The following is a 15835-nucleotide window of genomic DNA, read 5'->3' on the forward strand; positions in this document are numbered from 1 at the left end:
CAAAGAAGAGTCTGCTAATATGCATGAAGAAGGATGCTCACCCTGAGAAGGAGGTGTTGGGGAGGCCGGAGGCAAGGGACACAGGAAAAATCCAGGAGAAACCCAAATCTACAGTGCTTAATTCCATATATAAAATTGCATAGTGTTTAAATATAAACTACATACATGTACCATATACTTGCAATAATTTATATATTAATATTACCTGATACTATGTAAACAGTTGTGATCTGTATTGCTTAGGGAATAATGATTAAAAAAAAAAACTACACATTTTGGTACAGTATTTCTTTTCTTTTCCTCTAAAAACTTTCAGTCTCTGGTTTCCTGTAACAGAAAATACAGAACCTACAGACACAGAGGGTTGACATTAGTAGATGGCATTATGATCATAATGTTGCAGCTCCTTGATAAGTCTGTCTCTAGGGGAAGATGATACCTCTTACCCCATTGATATCAGTCCTCTGTTTGGCCAATGAGACATAAGTAAAAGTGTCATGTGCCACTTTTTGTAAAAAAGATTTAAAAGCCTTCAGGAAGTCACATCATTTTCTCTTTTTTCTTCTTTCATGAATCTAATGGCATTACACAGTTAAAGTGACATCAAATAAACACCATATTTTTTGCATAATTATATCCCAAATATTGCATAGGACATATTTATGCTGAAAACATCATTGTTTATTTATCTTAAATTCAAATTTAATTTGCATTTTGTGCTTCTGCTTGTTAAATTTGGTGACTCTCATTTGGCAGGATACCAGATAATAACTGTTCCCCTGGCCTGTGTTCAGAATAAAGACCAGAGGTGGACAGGGCCTCCTCAGACTTATAACCAACCTTAAAATCAAGTTTTGCCATTTTTGGCAACAAGGACAGCCAAGACTTTCATAAGGTATAGGGGAAGATGTCAGCCTCCTAGGCAGGAAACATGGCCAAAGAACCTCGTTGAGAAAGAACAGGTAGAAATTTGGTAGAAAAGAAAAATAGTATGGGTGGCTTGTGAGAGGCCATGGACAGAAGGCTCAAGAGTTTGTTCTCTAGTAATAATGAGATAGAAGTAAAAGTTTTGAACCAAATAACAACATGATGACCTCTAATTTGCTCCAAAATAGTTCTGACATTTGTTGCCTTCACTTTTATAGGATAAAATATAAACTTAATGTTGGCAGAGTTGTCAACATCTGTGTGTGTGTGTGTGTGTGTGTTTGTGTGTGTGTGTGTGTATGGGCACACATGTACAATTGTATGCTCAGAGCAGGGTGGCTATTTAACCATTCATGGATCTTCAAATAGTTTGTACTCAAAACAACATTTTTATTTCATGGATTTGCAGAAGGAAGAATGTTTTCATGGCATATATATTAATTGTGGATGGCACAAACCCAGCTTGAAATGATTACAAAAATATGATTTATTGGGAGAAGAACAGGATGTCTCACAGAATCAAAGAAAATTTAAGCTAGGGAAATATCAAGATGTGCAGTTGGGTTGAGGAACTACCAAAGCTATCATGGGACTTACAGTCAGTGTTATGGTTTAGATAGGAGATGTCTTCCAAAAGCTCGTGTGTGAAATGATATCAGAGAGTTCAGAGGTGAACTGATTGGATCATGACAGCTTTAACATAATCAGTGCACTAATTCACTTGGACAGATTAACTGGATGCTAACTGTAGGTGAGTAGGGTATGGCTGAAGGAGGTGGGCCCCCAGGGCCTTATTTTTGGGTTATATATTTTGTCCCTATGAATTTCTCTCTCTGCTTCTGAGTGTTGTGTCCTGAACTGTTTTACCGTGAGCCCCAAATAAACTTTTCCTCCTTAAAAATTGTTCTTTTTAGGTCTTTTGGTCACAGTGGCCAAAAGCTGACTAAAACAGTCAGGATTCCCTTTAACTCTAATCAATGCGTCTTTTCATTGATCTGTTCCATTTTTTTTTTTAATCTTTGTATAAACCAATTGACTCCATTCTATGTCATGAAATCATCTGAGGAGCTCTGGATTAATTTATATTTGAAATTTTTAGATATAAGACAGAGTGCCAAAACTCTTACTCTAAAGGTCACATTTCAGGAAAGGGGTTTCAGTGAACCCATCTTGATTCAGGTTCTAAGCCCTGAGCCCATCGATTGTGATCCAGGTGCAGTGATATTGTATACAATTGTTATTCCTGGGCTAAAAGTGCCAGGAGAAGATGTCTCTAAAAATGTTGAGGATGGATCACTCTAATAATGTGTCTATGACCCAGAGTGACAACCTCAACAGATAGAGAGAATGCATAACTTTAAGTAAAATTGCTAAATCATCATCTAAGCTTAGACCAGACTGACTCAGTTCTTACAGGGCATCAGAGCCTCACAGTCTCCCATCTTTCTGTCCTGCCATCCCACATTTAAGGGTCTGTATTCCATCCTAATATGAAGAAACAGGAAGGGAGGGAGAAACGGAGGGAGGGAGGGAGAAAAGGACAAAGGGAGAGGAAAAGAAGTCCAGATTAAGTGATTAAAATAGTACTGAATATATATTGGTCTGGGACAGTGATTTCTGCAGAAGTAGAAGGTTTTTCTCAAAATTCCCTAGCCATCTGCTCATTAGTCAGTCTGTTTCATACAATTGTTTCTTCAACTGAAAGCAAGCAAAGAGCAAGATGGTGGCATCAGCTACTGTTGCACATTGATGTTACCATTGCAAAATTTGTTCCTGCAATAAGAACACATGAAAAAGAACAAACTATTGATGTTATCACAAAAGGAGGATTATAAAGGTTAATACACATGGACAGTTATTTCTTTTCAAGCTATCAGTAAGATTCATCTTTGAACTAGAAATCAGAAAGGATAAATCATCTCAGGAATTTGAAATGGCAAATGTCAAGTTTCCATATTTACCTATTTGTGTGCCTATGTGCTCTTGCATTAAGCATTTTAGTTGACTGTAGGATAGATTTAAAATGAAATAAAAACTTGTAGAAGCAGAACCTGCTCTAAAACTTCTTCTCTCCCTACAACCCATCCTACCACTTTCATCCATTCTTTCTGCCCAGAATATTGCCTGGACCCAGGAATTTTCAAGGAAGTTTTATTTATTGATAGATTTGTGATATCAATATTATGTTAAGAATCTTTAGGTGATTCTTCACAAAGTAGGCTGAGTAGTAGATGGAGAAAAGACTAAATATGGTGAAATAAAGTTGGCCTAGCTTATGGATCTAGATACATACTGATAGGGATCTCTACAGTGTAATGGTAGTGGATATGTAAAAAAAAATTATTGCTTTTCATAAGGACTATAAAGAAATGGCATCGATAGGATTTAGAAATGGTTTAGATATTCTGTGTACAGAAAAGAAATAAATAAAAGGCAACATGAGTTTTTAATCTAGGAGAATTACAGAGAAAAGTGGAAGGAGATTCAAAGGAACAATACATTTTATGAGATAAAAATATATTTAAATGAAAGTACCTGAGAATATTCTATTACTTAATGCCCAAACATCTTCCAAAAGAAAGTGACAAGGAGCTTTAAAATGGATTTCAAGTTGAACATGTGTAGTACTAAAGACCAAGTCTAGGCAAATTAATTCTGAAATGTTAATCAATGCTGCAGGTCTTTTGCTTAATTTTGAAGTACATTTTATCTCTACTATTCCCATCTTTTAAATTTAAATATATGTCTAAGACAAAAAGAAATTCCATGTGTAAATTGTAATCTACTTTAGTGAATAGAACTACAATTTGGTATAGAGAAAAAACTTTGGATTTGGGAGTTTGATGTTTGGTACTCTTTTCTTGTCTCTTGCCATTAATGAACTATGTGATGTTGGACAAGTCACATACTCTGGCTAAATTCTGTGTCTGTTTGAAAAAAGAAAATGTGTGCATAAAAGTTCTCCAAATTTCTTTCCTGCTCTAAAATTCTCAGATTCTAATCCTTATATGAACTCTGGATTTGGCTTTTAAGAACTGGGTATTTTGTCTTTTCACTTACTAGAAGGCTGATAATTTTGTTTGACACCTAAAGATCTTATCGAACAAGGACTTGATTCATCAGTGGAACAAATAACATTGGAGGGATGGGTTAGTAATTGTCTTTATTAATTTTAGCTTATGGTAATCCAAACTAGCCATCAGTCTTGTCAGTCTGTCATGATAGTTACATAGATACATATAGATGTTTAGTGAGTAGATGATTCTGCAATATCTCTCAATGTTTTACTTATGTGTATCACACAAAGTCTATCTTGGCATGATGTTTCTAATCCTAGTGAACTTTTGGTAACACATGGAGACATTCCTGGTAGGCACAACTGGGAGAGGAGTACTAATGGTATCCTGTAGGGCAGAGAGCAGGAATTCTACCAAACATCCTGTATGCATAGCCCCTCTCTCTTCTAACAAAGAATTATTCACCCAAAGAATCAAGTATGCCAGATATGATGGCACATGCCTGTAGTCCCAGCGGCTTGGGAGGGTGAGGTAGGAGGATCACAAATTCAAAACCAGCCTCAGCAAAAGCAAAGTGCTAAGCAACTCAGTGAGATCCTGTTTCTCAATAAAATACAAAACAGGGATGTGGGATGTGGCTGGGGATGTGGCTCAGTGGTTAAGTGTCCCTGAGTTTAATCCCAGTACAAAAAATAAAAAATCAATTGATCAATTGTACTAGATTTGTGAAAGCATTTCTCATTTTTATCTCTCATAACTCCTTTACAAATTAACCTTTCAAGCATCATACAATATAGCTGTTTCATGGATACTCTGTTTATATAAACTCTCACATGTCCATCCTTGCCAAGTTGAATGGCAGGGTGCACAATGCTACAGTTTAGACCTGGGAAGTCCCCCAAAGGCCCATCTGTTAAAAGTTTAGTTGGATCTTTCTTGAGAGTAGTGGAAACTTGAAGAGGTGGGGCCTAGTGGGAGGATCATACTCTTTGAGGGTATCGTGGGACACCAGAACCTTCCTCTCTTTCAGTTTCCAAGGATGAGGAGTGGCATTTTGTTCAAACATATGCTCCTGCCATGATATGCTACCACATGTCCCCAGCGTTGAGGCCAACTGATCATGGACTGAAACTTTTAAAATTGTGAACCTAAATAAACCTTTTTTCATTACAAATTGATTATCTCCTGTTTTTGTATTTGTTATAGAAACAGGCTGAGTAAAGCATATAATCATTGTTTTTTTCTGATTCCTGAGAAAGAATTGAGAGCTGAACCTGCAAAATGGCCTTAGACTTTTACCCAAAGTCACAAACTCAGTGAAGAAATTAACTTTGCAAAAGGAGTTTGAAGTCAGCAAAACAATAGCCCTCCTTTTTTCCTCTACTTTATTTTTCACTTTTGAAAAGGTTATTTTGGCAAATAAAACTAAGACTTGTAGCAGAAGTTAATGCATTCATTCAGGAAACACAATGTGAAATTAGTGGTACCATTTTAAAAAATTAGCTCTCTTAGGCAAAGCTTGTAAAAGTTGATTAACAAGCAAGTAGCAGCCATTGAAAGAATAATGCTTTCACATCTTTTAGAAAACCTTCCTAAATTATTCTAAAAATTATATATAAATTTGGGATTAAAACAGTTTATGACTTAAGTGTTCTTTCTCCCCTAATATTCAGTTTTCAGTTTCTTCAAATTTGATTCACACTTGTACCATCTGGAAGAAAGAACCACAGAGCAGCCAACTTGGTCTGGTGACAAAGAGAACGTCATCACCTGGTTCCATTCGTCTTTTTCTTTCTTTCCTTTTTGTTATTATTTATTGGCATTTTGCCTGCTGCAAGAAGTAAGATTTCAATGTGGATTTTAAGATGCTTGCGAATCAATCCAGAGAAAGCAAAGTATTTTAAGGGCAGCATGAAATAGAGGCATCCCTGACTGTTAATTTTAAGCATTTTAACATAGGTCTGGGATAGAGGCTTGTTTATTGAATTTGAAAAATTAATTCCTAACAGCCTGGAGTATAGTTTGCTTTGCCTAACCTGGGTTTGTACATATTGGTGTTTTCTGTTTTTTCTTTTTAATATTTCAAAAGGTAAGGCTGTCGAGTAGGCCAGTGATGCTGTTTCACACCTTGAGGTCTTCTAGAACCAGGACTGCATTCGTCAGGGGAACAAACAACTTTTGGAGATGCTTTAATAATTGCCTTTGGTGGACTTGTCTTACATTCATTAAAGACTTTAGGCCAGACCTGCTTCCTTGAACCTCATTTCTTTTCCGTTTCCAAGCAAGCAAACAAACAAACAAATAAGAAATCATTTTCCCTGAAGCTGCTTAGTCATCTAACCTAGAATTTCTTTGGTTAGACTGGAAGTTGCACACCTCGGATATCTCAACATTTAAATATTAGAACTTGGCAGACATGTGGGTATTTGCAAGATTGTGTGACTAGAGTTGACTACAGTCTGTTCTTGCGTTTAAAAAGCATTGGAAATAATCTAGAATATTAACCTTTTTTAAAAAAAACGCATTAAGTCTTTACTGTTAAAAATGATTCCTGTGTTCTTCCTTTGTTGATAAAAAAAAAATCCTGTTGCCTAATTATTTTTGATGTTGGAAATGTCCAGAGAATAGTTAATATGAAAGATCACCATTTTATTATTTAAGAAATTACAACATAACCCTAAGCCTCTGTCTAGTGTATAACTATGGATTTTGGAAGCAATCTTTTTTTTCCTTATTTAGTTTTATAATTAGATTTGAATTTAGACTTATAAAAGTGACATTGTACATGAAGTCCACAGACATGCATCTTGTATAGAAAATAGACAATGAGCATTCACTTTTCCTTGTCAAGAGAATGCCCATAAGAATTGTTGGTAGGCTTCTAAATGTGGAGGTAAGTAATAAGCAGGTATTGACTTCTGTTGAGATCAATATCAAGATTTGTTGACCCAAAGAGGTTAAAATTGACTGAAGAGTGGGACAATAAATCTTGTTATTGACTAGGAAGCAGAAGTCAATATATGTATTATTATAAGCATTTTTCTTTTGGTATAGATGATAGGGGTGGAGTCATTTTTAAGACTTTAGATGCATATAGCCACATGTTTACATCATGGTGGGGGCCAACACAGGCTCTCAGGTTTATTACAAATGTGGCTAGTTTCATGATATCAATAACATACCTGATTCATTTCTCAAAATGTCAACTATCCTTTTCCCTGTATTTTGTGCTCTCTTATTTTGTGTGTTTTGAAATTGAAATGTGGAATTCACAAGTTTATATGATAAAAATTTGTTTAAAAAGAAAAAAATCAGGAAAGAAGATGTTCAGATTTTTTTCTCTAGAATGTAGTTCGCATGCATGCTCACTCTTGTATTATATGTATCTACTCAACAGTTTTATATTTTCATGCAATGGAAAGACTTTCTTCTAGGCAACCCATTACTATCATGAGTTTGCCCTTCACATGAATTATGATATTTACAAGGTAACCTAAAAACTGTCAAGATTGACACTTTTGAAATAAGTATTTAAAATGAGCTTTCTAAGGAAAAAAAAAAAACCTCTAAATATACACAAGATGGGAATTACTAGGTCATTTCTGAGTTTTTCTATTCACCACCATCTACCCACTCATACAAAAGCCAAATAGACATTTTATTTTTCCACAGTGGAGAAAAGTAGAAATGGAAAACAATTTTCCATTGTTCTAAATAGCTCTCATGTTGATAAGAAATCAAACTTTGTACATCCAAACTGAACACAGCGTGCTGGATAACAAGTTTCTGTTTGTCCAATAGCTTTGCCTGCACTGAGGTTTGTACAGGAGCATCACAGATACACGAAATCCTGGAGGAATATTCAGCAGGGACATTGATGTTTCCAATTACTGGCACAAAATTTTCTCATGCCATACGAATCCACCCTCTTATCTCCATTCCCAGTCTCATGGTAATAATGAAGGAAAAACACAGAGGGTTTCTTTACCTACTACCACCTCTCCAAATTTGGTATTTTTTTTTTTTTTAAAGAGAGAGTGAGAGAGGAGAGAGAGAGAGAGAGAATGAATTTTTAATATTTATTTCTTAATTCTCGGCAGACACAACATTTTTGTTGGTATGTGGTGCTGAGGATCGAACCCGGGCCGCACGCATGCCAGACGAGCGCGCTACCGCCTGAGCCACATTCCCAGCCCCCAAATTTGGTATTTTATAAGGAATATTCAGTTCTGTAAATGCTCAGAAATCTGCAAGTCAGGGAGGAAACATGAGGGATGCTTTGAATGCCTTCCACTATGGGGTGTCTCCAATTCCTTAACACACTCCATTGTGCCTCATGGCTGGAAAAACATTCCACAACCCATTTCCTCCTTTAACTGTGAATTTCCTTGCTTCTATGGGTTTAGATTTTAATGGTTGAATTACATTTATATCTACTCGTGCAATGGCCATTAGCAGCCAAAAGTCTTCACTAACTTTGAGAACAAACTTTCTCATAAACAACCTATTTTGTGTATCTAAAATAAATTCATAGAGCAACTTTTAACTCTCAGAAGCTCTAGAGATGTCCTATACTAAAGGGCAGATCTTTCTGGCTCTCTTTACTGGTTGTAAGTACCTTACAATGAGTCACAGCTCAAGACAAATCACTGATGAGGCTGCAACAATTCCAAAGCCATTAGAATTGTGGCAAAATCTTGGTTAGCCCGAGGCATTGATCAGTTAAGTTCTAGAATGTGTGGTCATTATAGAGTTCTATGATGAACATACCCAAAGGGTGCTGAGGGGCTATCTAATCATATGACAGTCCATAGGTAATATTGTAGAAATACATGCAGGTTCATATAATAAAACTGAACTTTCACTATAATCATGGGAAGGTACAACAGGTAAGTGTAGACCTTACCTCTAGCTAGAGGAGGTCTCTGAGATACATCCACTCACACACAAAAAAGAAGTTTTTAATCTTACCAACCTTTTTATACCAATCATACTTATCTATCTATCCATCTACTTGTGTGTTTATGTAATCTATTTCCATATATGGCTAGAAAAGTGCGAAAACTAATAAATTTTAGTTGGATTCCTTTTAATTACCACCAAAACATATAATCCTGCCTTTGTTTTATACATATTCTGTATGTAAAGAACAGAAAAGGACATAATTCAAGCCCTTGATCTTCTTGTAGTGACAAGCTTGGTGAAGTCATCTGCCCTACCTTGCTTGCTGCATCTGGACAGTCTGCCAGGTCCCTGGTGGAGGGACTCCCAGCATTGCAAGAGCTGCAGGAGGCAGAAGAGGACCAGGATCTGAACCATGCCACAGACAAGAAAATCTCTAACTTATGGAAATTCATACAACTCACATCACGCCCCTCTGAAACTACACCCAATCAACAGAAAGGCATTTCTTAAGACATAAACCCCAGATGGGGATGATCTGGAGAGGAGATAACAGTCACAGTTTGGAAGCAGGGAAACAAGTGTGTGACTGGTAAAGGAGTACATGAACCTGAAAAAAAACCAGAATCATAAGCCAGTAGCAGAGAAAGCTGAAGTCCAGTGTGGTCTTTATTATCACAGAATTCCCCAAAGGCTTAGCCCCTGGAGAAATAGGGAAGGAGGGGAGGAAATCTCTAACAAGGAAGGCTGATAAAAAATCCAATAGCCAGATCTCTTGTCGCTGGTTATCTGCTCCTCTCACCATAGCAAAAGACTCAAGTTTTGCAAAGCAAAGGGTCTCCATACAGAGAGAAAGGGTTGAGGTCAGGGATTTTATACACTAGAAATAGAAAGCTTATGCAAATGTCTGTAGGTGACCCCAAAATCTCTGACCCAATTTCCCCTTGTGGCTTCAGAACATGGGCAGCAGGACTTCACCTGAGGGTATCCCACCCTGAGGAATCAGACTGTCATCCAAGAAAGACAAAGACTATGACATTTATCCTTTCCTGCCATATACTTGACGGTTGACCAATCTCACACTATGAACATCCAACTAGTCCTTTTAAAAACAGTCCTTTTAAAAACAGTCGTTCTTAAATATGAACCTTCAAAGGTCAGACAGTGGAAAACTAGATAGAAAAAGATAGAGTCAAAACAAACAAAACAGAAAACTCTTTGGAGGAAACAGAGATGATGAAAGCAGAAAAGAACTTGAAGAGAAAAAAAAATATCACCATAGTTATTAGTCATTAACAATGTAAGGAAACGACTCCTACCATGAAACAAGAACAGGAATGATCCTTTTAAAAAAAAAAAAAAAAGTGTTCAAAGAGGAAAGATAAGCCTCTAGAAAGTAAACTTATAATAGAAGAAATTAAAAACTCAATGGAAGAGTTGAAAGATGAAGATGAGGAAATTTCCGGAAGATATAGAAAAGAAATATAATGTAAGAAATGAAAGTAAAGGTAAATATGAAACATTAGGCCAGGGGGCCTAGTGTTCAAGTAAGAGATGCTACAGAAGTAACTACATATATAAATCAGATGGAAGGAGGGAGGAAGGGAAGAACCAAGTAAGTAGTTTATATAATATTTTCTTTCTATATGTTCCCTGGCCAGTTCCTATGACAATATTAAGTACTTTGTTCTTAGTGCTTTGTCTGTTGACCTGAAGGTAGGCATTCATTCACAGGCTTTTCACAGGCTGAGAATTCTTCACCAAGGAAACAGTTTATCGACTCAGATGCCAGTTTAAATTGAAATTTATGATTATCATGAAATAATACTTTGATTTATATAATGCTTTAATTTTGATTTTTCTAAGTATTTGTTTTTACATTTATCTTTATTAGAATAATTTTTAAAAGAGCTCTTTCTTTGAGATATAATTGATATACAACCAATTGCATGTATTTATTTTAATGTATGTGCTTTAATGTATTTAAAGATACTCTTTGATCCCTTTTGACATATATATAGGCCCAGGAAATCATCACAACAAGATAATGATCGTATTCATCACCCCCAAAACTTTCTTTTTCCCTCTTGTGCTCCTTCCCATCCCCTCCTCATTCCTTTCTTCCAGGCAACCATTGATCTGCTTTCCATCACTGTAAATAAGCTCATTTATTTTCTAGAGTTTTATGTTAAATAAACCCATACAGTGTATTTTTTTTGGGGGGGATCTGTGTTCTTTCATTCAACACAGTTATTTTGAGATTCACCCCCATTGCTGTCACCATCAATAGTTCTTTCTTTTTACTGCTGAGTTGCTTTCCACTGTGTGGATATTAAAATCTGGTTATGTGTTCACCTGTTGAGTGACATTTGAGTTGTTTCCAATTGGGCTTATTTTAAATAAGGGTATTGTGAATACGTTTATGTGAGTATTTGTACCATTATATGTGTTTGTTTCTATTTAAGTAACTACAAAGGGAATGACAAGCTGGTATCAGGTATTTATTTAAGTTTTTAAGAAATTTCCATATTATTTCTTAGAGTGGTTGTTTCATTTCACATTCCTACTGGCAGTTTATGGGACTGACTGGAACTCCATATCCTTGTGACACTTGGTATGAGCTGGATTTTTGATAATGGCCATTTGTCAGATTAAATTTAAAAAAAAATTGCCAAAGAGATGTGTTTTTCTTATAACATGCACAACCATTGATGGTCTACTTAACAGTGACTTCCTGTACATCCTCACCCCAATGACCCCAGAAAATGAAGTCTATGGGAGAACTTCTGGGAAGTTTCTGAGAAAGGTTTCACTCTCTTTAAAATAGTAATAGTAGTAGTAGTAGTAGTAGTAGTAGTAGTAGTAATAATAATAATAATAATAATAGAGACTTTCCTTCTTGTAACTGGAAGTGATTACCTGAGGGCACAACACTCCAGCATGACTGCTATGCTGGAGATCCTGTGTAACTCTCTGGGTAATCTCTCTCCTTCTCCCTTCTGCTCTTTGAGAAGGCTGGTTTATATGAGCAAGCTGAAGGGTGCCATTGCTCTTTGACTTCACATTGGGTTTAACCATTGAGGAGTTCAGGCTGAGGATTAAAAGAGGACAGGCTAGTGAGGTAAGAAGTGATTCTTCTATCTCCTGCCCTCCCTGCAGGGTCTCCCCAGATGGCTGTGTAGTTGTACAGAAGGTTATAAATCTTCTCTACAAGCCTTCTCCTTCCTGATTCTGGTAGTCCCTTGCCTCATGGTGCCTGGATTAGTGGCAATCTGGCTATTACTGACTGTCTGAGTTTGTTTCCTGTTGCTAATAACACAATACCACAAACTGGGGAAGTTATTAAAAAAAAAAAGAGATTTGTTTTGACTCCTGGTTCTGGTCCAAGGTTCAGGGAATGCGTCTGGTGATGGCTTTCTTGCTGGCAGAATCCCCAGGTGGTACATGGCCCCACATAGTGAGAGAGAGAAGAGAGAGAGAGAGAGTGTGTGTGTGTGTGTGTGTGTGTGTGTGTGTGTGTGTGTGTTTGTGTCCTCTGGTCTCTCTCTTATAAATCCACTAGTCTCCATTCATGAAGGCTCCACCTTGATGACAGTATCAAGTCTTAATCACCCCCAGAAGTCCCACCTGTAAACACCACCCTCTTAATACTTCATTATGGGAATTAGACTTCAACATGAATTTCAGAGGGACAAATCCTATTTAAGCCATAGCCTATAGTACTACCCTTTGTGACTTCTGCTGCCTGCACTTTTATAATAGTCTTGAGGTATGCTAATGCATGGGTCATCTTGCTGAGGACTCTTATAAACTTAGCACTCAAAAACAAATGCTGAATGTTTTCTCTGATATAATGGGGTTGACTCATAGTGGGGTAGGGAGGGAGAGCATGGGAGGAATAGATTCATTCTATATAGGGGAGTGGGTTGGGAGGGAAAAGGAGGGGGAAGGGGATTAGCAAGGATGGTGGAATGTGATCCTCATCATCCTACAAAGTACATGTATGAAGACTTGAATTGGGTGTCGACATACCTTATATACAAACAGAGATATGAAAAATTGTGGTATCTATGTGTATTAAGAATTGTAATGCAAAAAAAGTAGATGTATAATGGCATAACTTGACGTAAGCACACTTTATATACAAAGATACAAAAAATTGTGCTCTATATGTGTAATAAGGATTGTAATGCGTTCCACTGTTGTCGTGCATTTAAAAAAATTATAAAATCAATTTTTAAAAAAACCACACACACACACACACACACACACACAAAAGACAATGAGGAAGAAGATTAAGCATAAAGGCCAACAATGAATGAGAAAAAGTTAGAAGACTGTTGAGCTGTTGAAGTTGTTAAATGTACCAAATTTGGAACATCTTAAGACCCAACTATTTGTCTGTTATATAATAAATATCTTTATGCAAAAATAGTTAATTGCCTTAATAAACACCAACCATCTGACAGTGAAAAGTTAACCCATGATCTTTGTAAATTTTATTAGTAATAATTTTATCTTAATTTTATCACTCTTCCAAGTAGCCCATTGTCAGAAAAATAAGACTGAACTGGATCTGATCTTGTTTTAGCATATGTAGTTCCCAGAAAAGAAAAATATTAAACAATTCAGGATTCTCTCAAGCTGAAAAGTCTACAGACCTAGATGAAAAGATATGTAAATAACTTCATATTGAAAGATACACAAAGTCATTCAAATGAGGTATCAACTTAGGTAGGGTAACAAGTTCCTTGAGGAGATCAAGGTCAAAAAACTTATGAGACTAAACATTTTTTTAAGTGTTGGTGTTTATAATGTATGAATAGGTCTCTTCCTATCCCACTGGGATAGAAATAATTCATTCAGCAGAAAAGCCCATATCTCTTGATATTCACTCTTGACTAAGAAAATGTCACCCAACATTGCTTAAGATAATAGAATTTCTTTCTTAGGAGATAAATGTTTTTTTTAACATGGAAACTCAGAATTAATTATATAAATATTTAAGAGAATCAAATGCAATATTAATATGTATCTGTTAAGGCTTTGGGGTATTTATAATATTGGAAGCATGAAAGTCTTTTAAAAAGTAGGTAAAATTAGTGACTTAATTTAAAAGTGTAAATAAGTAATTGACTTAAGCCTATGAATTTAAGCAAAGATTTTGTTTAGTTTATGTAGTAATTATAGTTAGATTATGGAGTAAAACATTTTGAAGAACTTAAAGTTCACAATATTTCTAGATCTAATTTATTAGAGGGAATAGAGATATTTTAAAATATCCTGGAAAGTTTGCTTTTAAATCATGTATTTGAAGTACCTAAATAAGAAATCAAATATATTTAATTTATAAATTTAGTTTAAAATATTTAAAGGAGTTTAATTAACTTAGTTTGTAAATGGAACTAAATGCTAATCAAAAGCCTCATAAAAGTGATTGCTAAATTTTCTAGACTTATAAATACAAGATTATGGAAGAGCTAAGCTTTCAATTTTTTAAGGCTAATAATTCAAATATATTTTTAGCTAAACAAATTTCTGAATAATATTTCCTGCACTCAAAATCTGTCTTGGAAAATATCAATATTGACAAACAACATTGACAGAAGATAAGGAAGCATTAAATTATTGTGATAGTAAAGACCTCCTACAATTATTACATATAACAAATATCTTCAAGTACTCTCAACTTTCATCAAGTTTAATTGTATTAGTACTAAGAAGCTGGACAGTTTAGTTTGCAAATTCAGGCCCTCGAGTCAATTGTTCCACATCTTAACTGTGGGAATGGGTAAGTGTTAACTTTATGGGATTCATGTTCCTTGTTTGAAAAATGAAGATATTAATAGTTAATATACATTGCTGAGAGACTTGAATATGATAATTACAGAAGGCCCAGCGGATTACCCACCACAAAAGTTAAAGTTAAACAAATATTAGTTGGTATGCATTGGAGCAGGAATCTTCCTCTACTAGAAAATATCTCAGCCTGTTTTTCATATGGCTGCCCTTAAAACCAAAACATGACAATTACAAATTCAATAAATTCCTTAATTGAAAGTTTTGCACCTGGTAGTAAACAGAGAGAGGGTAGGTTAGTTTTAGTTTCTGGTGATTTGAAACCACAAAAAAAAAAAATCCAAAAGGATAAAGAAGAGCATGGTTTATTAACAATAAGCTCCTTGAAATTGTCTTCTGATAAAAATAAATATGTATTCACACCCCAAAAGAACTATGGTTTTATAGGTGCACCCCAAGTTCTTATGACTTATTTAGTTTAGCCCTTGTCCAAATGTACTATTAGAAAGTAAAATGAGAAAAGAATGATCACATTAAGTTCCTAAAATTGTACATTTTATAATATTTAATGTTGTAATTCTTATAATAATAAAAAAGAAAACAAATTTTCATTTTAATTATATTAATGTATTAAAACATGATTAAAAACCTATAAAAGGGTATACTATTCATTTTCTAAATTAACTAAGCTCATTTATATATGTATTATCAGGGAAATTATTTACAATATATTGATTAAGGAATTTTAAAATTAAATTTCAAATATCTATAGTATATTATAAATAATATTATACACTTTAAACATTAAATAAAATAAATTTATTATAATGATAATTTATATATAATTGTGAAAAAAATTTAAATCAATATGTCAGTATATAATATCATGTATAACATATGTTATATAATATATACACACCTATCAGTAAATTTGATTGCTATAAAAGAGGGAGGATATACTTTGATTTCACTTATACGTACCAGATGGATCTATAGAATAAATAAATACAAAAAAACTAGATATTTATATATGGTTTTATATACTATTGACAAAAATTTTACTATTCATGTCTGTTATGTATATTTCTCATACATGATTTGGTAATAAAGAAACTGCTACCACTAATCAGAAAAGTAATGTGATAGCAAGTTTCAACTGAAATACTTAATTAGAAATCCTGCTTTTGAGG

This window comes from Ictidomys tridecemlineatus, chromosome 11 (genome assembly GCF_052094955.1).
Source record: "Ictidomys tridecemlineatus isolate mIctTri1 chromosome 11, mIctTri1.hap1, whole genome shotgun sequence".
NCBI lineage: Eukaryota > Metazoa > Chordata > Mammalia > Rodentia > Sciuridae > Ictidomys > Ictidomys tridecemlineatus.